Source organism: Cebus imitator, unplaced genomic scaffold (genome assembly GCF_001604975.1).
Source record: "Cebus imitator isolate Cc_AM_T3 unplaced genomic scaffold, Cebus_imitator-1.0 Scaffold52, whole genome shotgun sequence".
NCBI classification, from domain to species: Eukaryota; Metazoa; Chordata; class Mammalia; order Primates; family Cebidae; genus Cebus; species Cebus imitator.
Genome location: NW_016107367.1, coordinates 2,483,713 through 2,501,048, shown reverse-complemented (window position 1 = coordinate 2,501,048; position 17,336 = coordinate 2,483,713). Strand labels below are relative to the sequence as shown.

General features: G+C 38.7%; 1 long non-coding RNA gene across 1 annotated transcript; it reads left to right on the top strand.

Moving 5' to 3' along the window:
- The first annotated feature begins 17 nt into the window (after nucleotides 1-17).
- On the top strand, nucleotides 18-16,342 carry LOC108304060. Its single transcript, XR_005200172.1, has 3 exons — nucleotides 18-2,717; nucleotides 9,361-9,450; nucleotides 16,111-16,342. It is a non-coding gene; the product is annotated as an uncharacterized LOC108304060 (long non-coding RNA).
- The last annotated feature ends 994 nt before the right edge of the window (nucleotides 16,343-17,336 follow it).

Sequence of the window (17,336 nt, the reverse complement as noted above, 5' to 3'; positions counted from 1 at the left end):
CCTCCCCATCATCTTGGAATCAAGTTGGACATCAAGAATCTCATGGCATAGACTTCCCCAAGGGCAGTCCCATTTCACAAAATGAATTTTCATTTTCCAAAGCTCATCCCTTAGTTCGATTTCTGTTTTTCAGGGCATTTGTTTAAGCTCTGATGGCATGTCCAGAAAAGAACAGACCCCAACAATTTCCTGCCCGAGTCCCATCCTTCCCTCAAAGCCTTGGCTTGACCTGAGCATTGAGCTAATTCATTTCTTTGATCAAACTGGGGACTGTCTGAGCAGTGGGGTGGGCAGCATGGGACAGGGATAGGGTGGGTGTGTACAGGTGTGCAAGGCGGGCTACTTGAGGGGCGGGCGATAGTTCAGGTCACCCTCCGGCTGGACCCACGAGGGCGCCGCGTTCCTCATTCTACAAATCGTACAAGTCGGGGCACAAGACAGAGAAGCCAGGTCACGTCTCTGCAGTTACACAGCTCACGAGTGCCTGCTGGGGTGGAACCTGGTCTGTCTGTCTGTCTAACACCAGAGCTGCTGCAGAGGGAGCCAAGATTTGGGTGAGGGAGGGGCTCAGAGGTGGGGTGGAGGATTTTTTTTTTTTTTAACCTGGTTGCCGTTGGTGTGCAAATAATAACGTAACTCTGCTTGGGGACTAGTGCTGTGACTATCTTGCTGAGGGCGAAACAGGCACAGAGAGATTCGTTTGCTTTCCTGATGTTGCCCAGCTAGTTGGGGGTTGAGGCTGGATTTGGGAGGTGGGCACTGACGTGTTAGCATATGTGCTGCAACCACTGGGCTCACTGGCTCGTGACATGAGCATAGGGGTCGAAGGCTCAGCCATCTGGATTTGAGGGCTTTTACCAGCTCCCCAGTGGTGGGTGTGCTCTGAGCTCAAGCTTGTATATTTCACACTCTCCCTTGACCCTTCTTTTTAGCCTTCAGCTGAAAAATCCTGCAAGCCACTGATCCACAGAAAATATTTAAGAATACATATATTACATATATCTTGTAAACTTATTTACATATATATAAACATATATTTGGAAAGGGATTGTATCCAGGAGATTTGGGAGTGATTGTTTAAGGTAGAGGGAGGCAGGGGCATGAGATGGGGAGGGATGGAGGTGGGAACCATCAGTGGTAATTGTCAAGCATGGTTTTTTTTTTTACGTTTAAAGATGTTTATTAAAGTGTTATTTTTTAAAATTTATTTATTTTACTTTAAGGGTGGTTTTAACAATCAATACACTAAGAGAGAGGCATGCTGGCAGCAAGGACAGGAGTGGGTCCTAAACCAGGGATGGTGATTAATTCTCCACAACCGAGGGACATTAAAAAAAGAGATCAGAGTGGTTTGTGGCTATTAATTTTGTTATTAAAAATAATCAAGGAATAAAGAAATAAGGTAAAAAAGGCCCCAAATGGAACAATTCTCAGAATGTGTTCTGGGCAAAGGATTATACCTAATCCAGGTCTGGTAACCTGACATTAACAAGCAGAAAAGGCCTCGTAGGCTATTTTCTTTCTTTTAATGGGCTTTATGTTCCATAGAATGGGCACACTGGGGTTTCTCTGCCAAAGAAGGTGACTGCGGACAAATAAAATCCGGCTTCATGGGCGTTGATTGAACAGTTAAAAATGAATGAATGCATTAACAAAATTAGAGACAGGCAAGCATGGACCAGTGATGGCAATGTGTTACCCACTCCCCAGCTTTATAAAGAGATCATTGATGAACAAGTATTGTATGTATTTGTATTGTATGTATTTAAGTTGGACAGTGTGACATTTTGATACGCACATATATTGTGAAATGATTACCGTAATCAAGCGAATTAACGTATCCATCACCTCATGTAGTTCCCTTTTTCTGTGTGTGCAGTGAGAATACTTAAGGTCCGGTAAACACCTTTCTATTCTCTGCCTCTATGAGGTTATTATAAAAGAAAACCCAGGTTCCAGGCTGTTGAGGCTGTGGGTGGGAAGTGTATAAACAACTATACAGAAGAGTCATTGGTCTTGGGCTGAATGGTGACTTGAAGGGTAGTGACTGCATAGTTAAAAATGACTTACATGAGTACAGAAGTGTCGAGTACCAAGAATGGACCACAAAGACAGCGTTTTATGACCTAAAGACTAAGATTTATCCATTTATGTACAATTGTGGACTATTTAAAATAAAACAAGACTTTTACCTCAGTGGATAGTGGTATTTGGATGTACTAATCAATATTTTTGTTCTAGATCAGTGATGGGTTCATCTGTGTTTGTTGTATTTAAAAAAATCCAGGAAAACATTGAAAAGGGTGAGTAGGAGTTGAAGATGATTGTTACTCCAAGTCCGCATTATCTGCGTCCGTTAGGAAGAATATCTGGGTTGGTTCCTTCTTGGGTAAGATGCAGAGGGACGTATGTTTGTGATAGTCATGATTCTTGTTTTTGATTAGAATGGTAAATACACTCATTGTAATAATAGATGAATGATTACATACAACGAGAGGTACGCTTGGACCAGTGGTGAGACTGTCATGAAGCAAAGATTATAATTAATCCTGTGCTTCTCACCTGACGGCCATTAAAAAATATCTAGGTTTTAAAATTCTTTTCAATATCAGCCTTGTGTTCCACAGAATGGAGGCTCCAGAGTGAAATTAATGATACTTTGTCAATGAAGGTCTTGATTGTGAACTCTGTGAGAAATGAGCCATGAGCCAACCAATGTAAGTAATGTTTAGTGTTGGTGTTTTGAAGTTGGGCGGTTGGTTGGTGGTTGTTGATTGCATTATTAAACGTGAATGGACACACAAATGAAGGCAAAGATGACCAGCGTGATGAGAATGTCATGAACCAAGGGTGATTAATTTCATTTAGTGTAACTGTCATCAAATAAAAATAATATTACTGAACTGTCCTCTGTAACAAATGAGCAAAGAAAAGGAACACACACACACACACACACACACACACACGTACGTATCCTACATATATATCACATATGTTATGTTTATACATGTATCCTATGTATATATCACCTATGTAATATGTGTTATGTTTATTTTTCATATTTTCAGGCTGGGGTGGGTTTATATATGTCTATGGGGTAATTAAACATAAATAGGTGCATGTATAAAGAAGATCAAGAGAGTCAAGCATGAACTATTGAAGACAATGTACCATGACCTAAGATTTATGATTACGCAGCTCTACAAATTTGCAAGACATTAAAACACAAATATTTATGCCTTTTCATTCATTTCAGTAGCATTCTGCTGTTAATTTATGCGCTACATTTTTGCATCAACACTTCCCTAATGAAGAAGTTTGGGGTGTTAAGTCAGTGGCAGAGGGCCACATAATGAAGTGAGGTCTTGGTAGTTTTCTGCTGGTTGACTAGAATTCGTCAGTGTTCTTTCATGATTTTTGTTTAAAGGGATGAATAAAATTTAAAAGGGCCAAGCATAGATAATGAGGATGATATTTCATAGACAGTGAGGCTTATTAATTAAATTCTACACAAATAAAGGCCATTAAAAATGATCCAGGGTGTTCATTTTTCTAATAGTTGCTGTCTGTTGCACAGAATGGACAAATCATAGTTTATGTAGTCATGAAATATTTATGAGAAATTGACTCTTACTTGGGTAGATAAGGTACTTAAGGAAAATGTAATTAATAGTTGATGTTCTTAAATCTTGTCTGGAGAGTTATTCAAGGGTGTTCATAAATAAGCAAATGAATGAATGAACAAACACACAAATAAAACGAGAGAGGGCAAACATAGGACAAAGGTGATCGTGTCTCATTGCAGTAAGTTCTTTTTATTGTATGTAGCTTAAGCATCCATTTTGAACCCAAGTTTAACTTTCTAATTCCAGAAGCAGGTTTACTCACCCTTGACACAATTTGCAGTTCTTCACGTCCTCCCAGTTCTTAATGTGACAGATCCAGATATAACTACCTTGTACAGCTGCTTCCAGGACACTGCCTCCCTAAGGAACCGCCAGACGTAGCCCACTTGACTTTCCTCACTGACCCCACAGCCTGTGTGGACCACACAGATATAGTGGCTTGCTCTAAACTCACCAGTGAGAACTCTGAAGGAAGCCTGCTTGGGAGATGCCCTAGACCACAGTACAGGCTTTCCCCTTCCTGGTGGCCGTGTGAGGCACGCAGGATCTGTAAGTAATAAACCGCTTCTGTTGTCTCATTTCATGTGTTTTGTTGACTTGCTTCCTCTGTGTCTCACCTGACCAATACACTTGAATCAAACTTCTTTCCTGGTTGGGGATCTCCTAGAGAATGGCTAGGATTAGACTGGACACAGATCAGACAAGAATCATAGGGGGACTGCCAGTGTAAACGAGTTTCCTTTGAGAGGGACACCTGGTAACGGGTTAGGTAGGATACTTAGGCATTACACTTTTTGCCAGGATAAAGACGTACCCTATAAAAAATACACTGTAAACACCCATGACCACCTCTCCTGGATCTCCATCAGGGCAGAGCTAGAATTTATATTCACTCTGTTGAGACAGACCTCAAGACCATGTGGGAGGAAAGTACAATACTCATTATCCTCAAATTATGATTATTCCGATTCAGTTCATCGAAGGTCCTTTTAAAAATGCATTGTTGGCCGGGTGCGGTGGCTCAAGCCTGTAAACCCAGCACTTTGGGAGGCCGAGGCAGGTGGATCACAGGGTCAGGAGTTCGAGACCGGCCTGACCAACATGGTGAAACACTGTCTCTACTAAAGATACAAAAATTAGCTGGGCGTGGTGGTGTGTGCCTGTAATCCCAGCTACTTAGAAGCCTGAGGCAGGAGAATCGCTTGAACCTGGGAGGTGGAGGCTATAGTGAACCAAGAGCCATTGCAGTCCAGCCTGGGCAACAGAGCAAGACTCCCATCTGAAAAAAAAAAAAAGTAAATGCGTTGGTTAAACAGTTAGTTAATATTCTGGTTTTTGCATGGGGACATGTTGGATGTTGATTTTAGTACTGAAAATAATTACCTAAATGTATAAAATAAACAAAAGGCCAGAACATGGACTTGTGATGACAGTGATCCGAGAATGAAAGGATTATCATTAATTAAGTTCTGACTGCCATACAAATAGCCTACCCTGTTGCACTCCCTTTGCCAGCTGTTTTATATTTCATTTTGTACATGTACATAGTTTATTTACACGTTTGCCTATAAATAGAAATCTGGGCTATTTACTCTGAGTAAGGAGCACACGAAGAGATGAAAGATGATGTGAGTGTTCTATTAACAGAGTAAGAGATTGGATTTATGGTTGCTCATTAAAACTTCTTTAGGAATGATCAAATCAAATCAAAGAGTGTTAGCATAAACCAATGATGGTGTTTCATGGAGTGGGGATTATGATTAATCCAATTAGGTTCATTAGAAAAGGTTCCAGACTGTAACACCCCCCACCTTTTTTTTTTTGCCTTGAGACAGGGTCTCACTCTGTTTCCCAGGCCAGACCTCCCTGAGCTCAGATGCTCTTCACACCCTCAGCCTCCTGAGTAGTTGGTACTACAGCTGTGCACCACCATGCCCAGCTAATTTTTGTATTTTTTGTAGAGATGGGGTTTCCCCATGTTACCCAGGCTGGTCTCCAACTCTTGGGCTCAAGCAATCCACTGGCCTTGGCCTCCCAATGTGCTGGGATTGCAGGTACGAACCACCATGCATGGCCCCAATAGAACTTTCTGCAGTGATGGAAATGCTCTGTAATCTGTTCTGTACAATATGGTAGCTACTAGTCACGTGATTATTGAGTCCTTGAAATGTGGCTGGTGTTCATGAGTAACTGAATTTTTTATATGACTTAATTTTTATTAATTTAAATAGTCACATGTGGCTACTGGCTACTGTATCTGTCACTTGTGTTAGGTGGTTGGTTCATGGTAGTTTTCTGAATATTAAATATGAATACATCAATACAAAAATTAAATAAAAGAGTTGATTATGAACCAGTTATTAGTTTGTTTTCACACTGCTGATAAAGACATACCCAAAACTGGGAAGAAGAAGAGGCGGAGGTAAGAGAAAATGAGGAAGATGCAAAAGCGGAAACCCACGATAAAATCATCAGATCTTATGAAACTTATTCACTACCATGAGAACAGAATGGGGGAATCACCCCCATGATTCAAATTATCTCCGACCGTGTCCCTCCCACAACATGTGGGAATTATGGGAGTATGATCAAGATGAGATTTGAGGGGGGACACAGAGCCAAATCACATCATCCTGCCCCTGGCCCCTCCAAATCTCATGTCCTCACATTTCAAAACCAATCATGCCTTCCCAACAGTTTCCCAAAGTCTTAACTCACTTCAGCATTAACCCAAAAGTCCACAGTCCAGAGTCTCATCTGAGACAAGGCAAGTCCCTTCTGCTTATGAGTCTGTAAAATCAAAAGCAAACTATTTACTCTCTAGATACAATGTGGGTACAGATATTGGGTAAATACGGCCATTCCAAATGGGAGAAATTGGCCAAAACAAAGTGGTTACAGGGCCTGTGCAAGTCCAAAATCCAGTGGGGCAGTTGAATTTTAAAGTTCCAAAATCATCTCCTTTGACTCCAGGTCTCACATCCAGGTCACGCTGATGCAAGAGGTGAGTTCCCATGGTCTTGGGCATCTCTGCCCCTGTGGCTTTGCATGGTACACCCTCCCTCCTGGCTGCTTTCACAGCCTGGCATTGAAAAGCCTGTCTGTGGCTTTTCCAGGTGCATGGTGGTACAAGCTTGTGGATCTACCATTCTGGGGTCTGGAGGACGGTGGCCCTCTTCTCAGAGCTCCACTAGGTGGTGCCCCAGTGGGGACTCTGTGTGGGGCCATTGACCCCACATTTCCCTTCCACATTGCCCTAGTGAAGATTCTCCGTAAGGGCCTCACCTCTGCAGCAAACTTTTGCCTGGGCATCCGGGTGTTTCCGTACGTCTTCTGAAATCCAGGTGGAGGTTCCCAAACCTCCATTATTGATTTCTGTGCACTTGCAGGCCCAATACCATGTGGAAGCTGCCAAGGTTTGGGGCTTGCACCCTTTGAAACCATGGACTGAACTTTACCTTGGCCCTTTTTAGCAATGGCTGAGGTGGTCGGGACACAGGGTACCAAGTCCCTAGGTTGCACACAGCATGGGCACCCTTGGCCCAGCCCATCAAACGATTTTTTCCTCCTTGACTTCTGGGTCTATGATGTAGGGGGCATGCCATGAAGACCTGTGACAGGCCCTGGACACATTTTCCCCATTGTCTTGGGGATTAACATTCAGCTCCTTGTTACTTATGCAAATATCTGCAGCCAGATTGAATTTCTTCTCAGAAAACGGGTTTTTCTTTTCTACTGCATCACCAGGCTGCAAATTTTCTGAACTTTTATGCTCTGTTTCCCTTTTAAAATGGAATGCTTTTAACAGCACCCAAGCCCCCCATTTGAATGCTTTGCTGCTTAGAAATTGCTTCCACCAGATACCCTAAATCATCTCTCTCAAGTTCAAAGTTCCAAAAATCTCTAGGGCAGGAGCAAAATGCTGCCGGTCTCTTTGCTAAAACATAACAAGAATCACCTTTGCTCCAGTTCCCAAGAAGTTCCTCATCTCCACCTGAGACCACCTCAAGCTGGACCTTACTGTTTATATCACTATCAGCATTTCTGTCAAAGCCATTCAACAAGTCTCTAGGAGGTTCCAAACTTTCCCACCTTTTCCTGTCTTCTTCTCAGCCCTCCAAACTCTTCCAACCTCTGTCCGTTACCCAGTTCCAAAGTCACTCATACATTTTTGGGTATCTTTTCAGCAATAAACCCCACTTCTGGTACCAATTTACTGTACTAGTCTGTTTTCACACTGTCAATAAAGACATACCCAAGACTGGGAAGAAAAAGAGGTTTAATTGGACTTAGAGTTCTACATGGCTGGGAGGCCTCAGAATCATGGCAGGAGGAGAAGGCACTTCTTACATGGCGGTGGCAAAAGAAAATGAGAAAAATGCAAAAGCAGAACCCCCCGATAAACCCATCAGTTCTCATGAGACTTATTCGCTACCATGAGAACAGTATGGGGGAAACTGCTCTGTGATTCAAATTATCTCCCACCAGGATTTATGGGAGTATAATTCAAGATGAGATTTGGGTAGGGGCACAGAGCCAAACCATATCAGTCAGTGATGGTGATGTTCCTTGGAACAAACATGATTAATCCAGTTCTGTACAATTGTGGTTCACTGGCAAAAAAAGTCTTTCATTCATGAAAAAACAACATAGGCTTATTCGTTTATTTTATAACTAGTGAGTATTACGTGAATGTGTACCCCATAGTTTCTGCAAACGTTTCTCTAATGTTGGAGGTCTATGTATCTTGATGGTAAAGGATCAAAAAATTACTGTCAAAGTCATAGTGTGTTGAATAGAGCTTTGTGGATATTCATCATATGAAATTATTTACTTCAAAAATGATTGATAAACGCTAGAGATTCCATTGCATGGGGCAAGGATCATAACGTAACGTAGACCAGGGTCTGTGATTAGTTTAAGTCAATGTAAGTGTATTCCATAAATAAAAGATCTCTTGTGTTACATTTGTTAGTGAGGAACATGCAACTCATTGTCGCTGTGTGTAAAGAAGGCTGAGCTTTGACCAATGACGAAAGTGTGTCATGAATCAAATATATCCATATGTTTCTGAACAAGTGAAGCCCATTATATAAAGGTTTCTATTTCTCCAGTAACAGAGAAAAAAAGATTTAAAAAATTAAAAGATTATCTATCTATATCTATCGATCTATCTATCATCTGTCTATAATGTACTACTGTTTTTCTTGGTTTTAATGTTAGATTTTTGGTGTTTTCATTGATTATATTATAAAAATCAATAAATGGATTTTTTAAATTCAAAGATCTTATAGGTTATCTGTCTCATATGGTAAATTATCTATAGACACGAAGGCCACAAGAACCACTTCCACTTACAAAAAGAATAGGAGGCACTGAGCAGTGCCACCTCACAGCAACTCCACAGTCCTGCTGGCCAGATGATGTGGGTTCTCCCTATCTGGCCTGTCACTCATATAAGAGGGGGCACATAGAGAGGGTTTATTAGGGTCATCATTCTCCTTTTTGTTTTAGGTGATGTACTCAATGGTGTTCATTAAATTAATAATTAAAATAATCAATTGATTAAGTCAGTTAAGAACGAAGTGGGTCAGTGTAGAGAAAGAGGGCCAACCAGGGGCCAATGTTGAGAATGTGGCACAAGCCAAGGATGATGCTTAATCCAGTATTCTACAATTTTAATATTTAAAAAGTTTAAATCTAGTATCTTTCACACCTGCTTTCTCTTCTACAGAATGAGTGCACTGCAGGTGATCTGCTGCTATGTAATGATGAGTCCTGGGCTCCTTTCTCTGTGGGCAAGGAGCATGGAGGCCGATGAAAGGTCAGTGAGAGTACTTGTTGTTGGTTTGGATGGTTTGTTCATGGATGTTGACGGTATTATTTAAAAGAAATAAAAAGCTCCACATATTAAAATATTACAGAACATGCATGGACCAATGATGAGAATGTTATATGAATCGGTGTTCATGATTAATCCAACTCAACGCCACTTCCACTAAAAATACAGTCAGGCTATTTTATTTGTGTTGCTGGACATTTAATATTTGTATACATTTTATGCCACTGTTGATTTAAGCAGTCCTCCATTGATAAAGACCTATGTCATCAACTGTATAAGAGGGCAGCACACAGGCAGGTTGAAAGTGATTATCAGTATTCTATTGGGCAAGAAGATGGTGGGTTTATAGTAACTCATTGTGTCATCTTTGAAATATAGACGAATTAAAAGAAAAAGGGCCAAGTATGAGCAAGTGATGACGGCAGCATTGCCATGTATGAAGAATGTTGATTGAATCTGATCCATATGTGTCATACTTAGATGCATTATAGGATGATTTATAGTGTATTATTTCTGTGGGAAATTAGATTATAGACATGCACTGTCTGATATCACTGCTAGCCACAGGGGCTACTGTGCACTTGGAATGTGACTAGTCTAATTGACATGTGATCTACATGGAAAATTATATTGAGTTTAGAAGCCTCAGTATAAAAAAGGTAAAATATTTCTAGAATTATTTATATTGATTAAATGTTACAATGACAGTGTGTTATATATTGGGCTAAATAAAATGTGCAATTACTGTTTCACCTTTTTTTTTTTACTTTTTAAAACTGTAGCTTCTAGAAAATTTACAAGTATTTGTGTGGCTTGCATTATATATTTTATTGCTCAGCACTGCTATAAGCCAATGAAAGGAATATTCAGTTTTATATTTTTCCAATCCATGGGTATTGATTGTATTATTATTGGCTAATCAGTGATGAATCAATGACAAGTGAGAAAAAAATGGAAAGAGCACATGCTAAGCATTAAAGTGTATACTGGAACGGGGATTATTTTCCTTTCTCTTTTTTGAGGCAGAGTCTTACTCTGTCACCCAAGCTGGGGTGCAGTGGTGCAGTCACAGCTTACCTCAGCCTCAACCTCCAGGCTTAAGCAATGCTCCTGCCTCAGCCTCCCTAGTATCTGGGACCGCAGGCACATGCCACCATGCCTGGCTGTTGTTTTCTGTCTTTTTTGTAGAGACGAGGTTTCATCATGTTGGCCTAGGCTGGTCTCAAACTCCTGGGCTCAAGCCATCTACCCGCCTTGGCCTCCCAAAATGCATGAGCCATGTGTCTGGCCTATTATAAATAGATTTTATTAAGCACCAAAAGCCGTTAAAATAATGGCTATGGTTTAATGGTTACTTATTTTAGGTAAGGGTGGTTAGTTCATTGAGGTAAGGAAGATATGAAAAGATCATGTAGTAATAATCGATGCTGTTCTGTTTTGTTGGTGTTGTCTCGCTAGTCTTCAGTTTTTTTGTTTCAAAGAAAATTACGAACATTAACTAATATCTGATTAAGTAGCTGACCAAAGGGAAGAGGGCTAAGCATGACGAGTGCTGAGTGAGGGCAGGATTAATCCACGTAGGGCACCACTGAAACCCACTGTAAGACACACCCAGTCTCCCACCTTTATAGATGGGCCTGTAGTTAGGGAATAGGAACCGCAGTCTTCATCTTAACCCTTTTACAGCTCATGGTATTGATTACATTAGTATTAATAAGTGAATCGATCAGTAAATCACTAAACAAATTGAACAAATTTATAAACAAACTTATTAAACAAATGTGTAAATGAATAAAAAAAGAAAGGCAAGCATGAACCAATGGATTATTATGTTTTTGATGCATTGAAGTCAATAAAATACACACAAGCACAGGGATGGATGGTGGCTCTTATTTAGAAGGGAAAGAGTTTTCCATAAATAATAAGAAAATGGAAGAGGACCAGTGTTGAGAACGTGTCAGGTGCTAAGAATTACTGTTAATCCAGTTCTAGTCATTGAGTTCATTGAACAACAATGAGAAGGAAGATCTAATCGCTTACCTCTGGGTAATGGGCAGATTGACAGATGTTAGTGTTTTTTTTTTTTGTTGTTGTTGTTGTTTTTTTCCCCACAGACTTTTAATGTGTAAAAAACAAAGTATTTTACAACAGCATGTGCTCACTTTGTGTCTTTGTGTCATATTTTGGTAATTCATGCAGTATTTCAAATGCTATCATTATTGTTCTATCAGTGATCTGTGGTTAGTCATGCTTGTTTTGCGAGGACTTTTCAGATTTTTTCTGTTTCCTTTTTTTTTTGAGATGGAGTTTCACTCTTGTTGCTTAGGCTGGGGTGCAATGGCGTGATGTTAGTTTTATTCAGAGTTTTTAACAGTTTCTTTGAATTCTCTGCTATGGATTGTAAGGGAATGAATGAGTAAGTTTATGTCATAATTAGTTAAAAGAGAACAAATGACAGACCAGTGATGGATATAAATTATGAAGTATTAGAATAAAGTAATTTCTATACAGATGATGTCCATATAAAATATGTAATATCTAGGCTCCTAACTGCTTAATGTTCACAGATGGATTCATGTTATATTAAGTTTTGGATGCTTGCAGATTTATCCTTGTTAATTTGTTTTCAAAAGATGGATATAAGGTTAAATTAATCTATTACTAGTAAATAAGCAAATAGATGAATACATAAAGAGGGTCAAGAATGATTTGTCAATTAAACAAAATTTTATTTTATTTTAAAAATAAAATAAAACTTAAAAACCAGTGAACATTGGTGAAAATGTACCCTGAAACAAAATTTAAGATCAATATAATTCTGAACAAGTGGGTTCCATTAAAAAACGGAAGAGCGTGCTTCACTCAGTTTACATTTGTTTAATATTTCATTTTTTACCACTCTTTATTTACACATTCTGCCATTGATATAGATTTAGGTTTCTAAGCTATTGACAGAGAAAACACAAGGAAGGGAAAAAAGTGTTGTCAGTGAAGTAAAACAAGAGATTCCTTTATGTTCTTTGTTAAATATTTAAAATTTGACAAAGTTGAGGGAAGGCTAAAGACAGAGGACCCTACATGGGCCACATTGAGTATGGGGCTGGCATTGAGCATGGGGCTGACGTTGAGCATGGGGCTGACGTTGAGCATGGGGCTGACGTTGAGTATGGGGCTGACGTTGAGTACGGGGCTGCATAAGGATGTTGGTTGCTCCATATGTGCAGCAGTGAGCTCCCCTGTAGAAGGAGATTCAGTGGATTAGCTCATGGAGAAATTAGCCTACATATACCAGTTATAATATTCATATATCTTATTTTTGATTTGTTGTGATTCATGAATATTGGTAAAGTGATTTTTAGTCAATTAATGAATTAAATCAATAAGCAAATGTATAAATAAAATCTCAACTAAGCCATTGATAAGTACTCTAGGGTGCTTAAATCAAGGATTTTGATTAAACTATATTACTCTGAGGTCCATTATAAAACCAAATCTAATTTACTGCCTCAGTGGGGCATGAGCTTTTAGCTGCAGTGAGGAATGTAAGCATCTTGTGCTTGGGATTTTGCAGATCTGATATGAATCCTATTATTAGTAGTAAATCAGTGCAGAGTAAATAAAGACACATACCAATGAATCCAGCTAAAGAGGGCTGGATATGCATCAGTTATGGGAGAATGTAATGAGATACATATTATTATTAAATATTTCTGAGAAGCTGAGTTCTAGTAAGTAAACAGTTCAAGGCTGTTACCACATTGGTTAGGAATGTATGGACAGATGTATGTTTCTGGGTTGGCAGCTGTTAATTTTGTTCTGTATTTTAATATGAAAAGGGAAAAAAAGGAAATTGCTTACAAAACTGCCTACCTGAAAGATCAAGCAGGGGCCATCTGTTGAGCTTATGGGCAGATGTTAGTGTTATTTAGAGCTCTTATTCAGAGCATGCAGGTTCACAGTTTTTGACGGCATTATTCTGAGTAAATGAAAGAAGGGATTATCTATTTATTTTTTATTGACAGAATACTTTTTTTTTATCTATAGCATCAACAACACTTCCATCATAGCAATGACAAAATGATGAGTATAATAAAATAATAAAAATGTTAGTAATATAGCTAACAATTATTGTACTATATATTTAATCGCTGCAATTTTTAATTTTCTATTTTTATTTCAATAATTTTGGGGGAACAGGTGGTTTTTGGTTACGTGGGTAAGTTCTTCAGTGGTGATTTCAGAGATTGTGGTGCACCTGTTACCTGGACAGTGCCCACCATACCCAATGTATAGCCTTTTATTCTTCACCCCTACAAACCTTCCCCCCAAGTCCCCAAAGTTCATTATGTCATTATTATGCCTAGGCATCCTCATTGCTTAGCTCCCACTTATAAGTAAGAGCATAAGATGTTTGGTTTTATTCCGAAGTTAATTCAGTTAGAAAAATGATCTTCAGCTCCATCTGGGTTGCTGTGAATGCCATTATGTTGTTCTTTTTTATGGCAGAGTAATATTCTGCAGTGTATATATATGTATGTATATATATATATATATACACAACACATTTTCCTTATCTACTCGTGGGTTGCTGGGCATGTAGGCTGGTTTCATATCCTTGCAATTGTGAATTGTGCTGCTATAAACATGCGTGTGCCAGTGTCTTTTTCATATAATGACTTCTTTTCCTCTGGGTAGATACCCAGTAGTGGGATTGCTGGGTTAAATGGTAGTTTTACTTTTAACTCTTAAAGGAATCTTCATACTGTTTTCCATAGTGGTTGTACTACTTTACATTCCCACCAGCAGTGTAGAAATGTTTCCTTTTCACCACATCCATGCCAACATTAGTTAACTTTTTATTTTTTAATTATGGCCATTTTTGCAGGAGTAAGGTGGCATCCCATTGTGGTTTTAATTTGCATTTCTCTGATAATTAGCATTTTTTCATGTTTGCTGGCCATTTGTGTATCTTTTTTGGGGAATTGTCTATTCATGTCCTTTGCCCACTTTTTGATAGATTATTTTTGATTTTTTGCTGATTTGCTTGAGTTCTTTGTAGATTCTGAATATTAGTCCTTTGTCAGATTGTAGTTTGCAAATATTTTCTCCTACTCTGAGGGGTGTCTGTTTACCTTGCTGATTATTTTTTTGCTGTGCAGAAGCTTTTTAGTTTCGTTAGGTCCCATCTGTTTATTTTTGTTTTTGTTGCATTTGTTTTTGCATTCTTGGTCATAAACTCTTTGCCTAAGCCAATATCTAGAAGAGTTTTCCCAATGTTATATTGTAGAGTTTTTTTGATTTCTGGTCTTAGATTTTAAGTCTTCCATTTTGAGTTGACTTTTGTTTAAGGTGTAAGAGATGATGATCCAGTTTTATTTTTCTACATGTGTCTTGCCAATTATCCCAGCACCATTTGTTGAATAGGCTGTCCTTTCCCCACTTTATGTTTTTGTTTGCTTTGTTGAATATCAGTTGGCTGTAAATATTTGGCTTTATTTCTGGGTTCTCTATTCTTTTCCATTGGTCTACGTGCCTATTTTTATGAGTATCATGCTGTTTTGGTGACTGCAGCCTTGTAGTGTAGTTTGAAGTTGGGCAATGTAATGCCTCCAGATTTGTTCATTATGCTTAGTATTGCTTTGGCTATGTGGCCTCTTTTTTGGTTTCATATGAATTTTAGGATGGTTTTTTCTAGTTCTCTGAAGAATGATGATGGTATTTGGGTGGGAATTGCATTTAATCTGTAGATTGTTTTTGGCATTATGGTCATTTTCACAATATTGACTCTGCCCACCTCTGAACATGAGATGTGTTTCCATTTGCTTGTGTCGTCTATGATTTCTTTCAGCAGTGTTTTGTAGTTTTCCTTGTAGAGATCTTTCACCTCTTTGGTTAGGTATATTCCTAAGTATTTTTGTTGTTGTTGTTGCAGTTGCTATATAAGAATCAAAAGTTCTTGATTTGATTCTTAGCTTGGTTGTTGTTGGAGTATAGCAGTCCTACTGATTGTGTGAAAGGGATTATTTAAATGAAGACAAACATAGATGAATAAGGTTAATTTATCATTTAAAATGTCCATATAAATAAAAGGGTAATGGGGTTCTGCTCACTGTGGATAAACAGCATAGAGTCAGTTACTTGTAATAATATTTTAGGCCATTTTGCATTTTCTTTGAAGAAAATAAAAATACTAATAAATTATTCCATAAGTGAATATAAAATAAACAAATAAATGAATAGATTCATAAATTAAGATCAAACACAGACCATTGGTGAAAATGTGTTAAGAAGTGGGAACATAAATATATCCAATTCTAATCAAGAAAGACCGATAAAAAAGATCACCTTGGTTCTTACCTGGGTGGGTGGTGCTTAAGTGACAGAATTTGGAATATGCATAGTTTTTATTATTTTCTTAGGGTATAGGTTTAGGAGTTTTCACTATGCTGCCTAAATTAGTGATTAACAAAGACAATAAATAAACTCAGTGGCATTCTTGGGCTAATGGTGGGAATTTAACAAAAACTGGAGTTTTTTAAAAATTTGGTACAACAGGACTTAGGTCCCTTAAAAAATAGAAATCTGTGCTGCTTCTTGACTTTTCTAAAATCTGGTTTTTACTCTACATATTCAATATGCCAGATCTGACTTATTCGTTATACAGTGATGGAGATGTTGCTGACATGTAGGTGGATAAGGAGCAGAGAGGCACATGTAAGTAACAGAGTTCTTGTTCTTGCTTTGAAGGGGATTATTCATGTTGTCCATGGAATTAATTCAAAGGAATGAATAGCTACCACAAACATAAATAGAATTAAACATGCTGGCTGGGCACAGTGGCTCACGCCTGTAATCCCAGCACTTTGGGAAGCTGAGGCCGGTGGATCACGAGGTCAGGCATTCAAGACCAGCCTGGCCAACATAGTGAAAACCCATCTCTACTAAAAATACAAAAAATTAACCAGGCATGGTGGTGGACACCTGTAATTCCAGCTACTTGGGAGGCTAAGACGGGAGGATTGCTTGAACCCAGGAGGTAGAGGTTGCAGTGAGCTGAGATCTCACCACTGCACTTCAGCCCAGGTGACAGTGTGAGACTCCATCTCAAAAAACAAACAAACAAACAATGCTGAGAGAGTGGATGTGAAGTGTTCTCGTCACAAAAGTGACGACTATGAGAGGTAATGGGTATATTAATTAGCTAGCGATCCGACGATGTATATACTTCAAAACATCATGTCGTACACGATAAATACACATAATTTGATCTGTCAATTAAAAAATGCAGTAATAAAATCAAAACAAATGAAAGAATGCCATGCATGGACCAATATTGGGAATACGTAATGAACCATGGGTTAAGATGAATTTATTTTAGTACAACTGAGATCCGTTACAAACAAAATCGGAGGGGGTTGTATTCATTTTCACAGTTGCTTAATATTCTACTCTATTGTGCACCATATTTTAAGAAGATTCTTCTGCTGCTAAAGATCTAGGCTTTTAAATTGTTGGGGAGGGAGCACCTACAAATGTGGGACAAATTGCCAGTGTTCTGGTCGTGGAATGAGATGATAGGCTGTTCACTGTACTGTCTTTAAGTTACAAGGACATTAAGTGAAAGATGAGTGAGCAAAGAGCAGTGACACACACGGGATGGGTAGGAATAACGTTATTGATTAATCTATAGGTACAATCTGAGGCCCAATTAGAAAGAGATCTTATCTACCAGCTCTGTGGGAAATGAGCCTGGAATAGCAGTCAAAGGTCTTGATCTTGGGTGTTTGTGATTCATAGATATTAAATTATTTTGTTGGTGAAACAATAAATGAAATAGTATGTATAATCAATAAACAGTGTATAAGTAA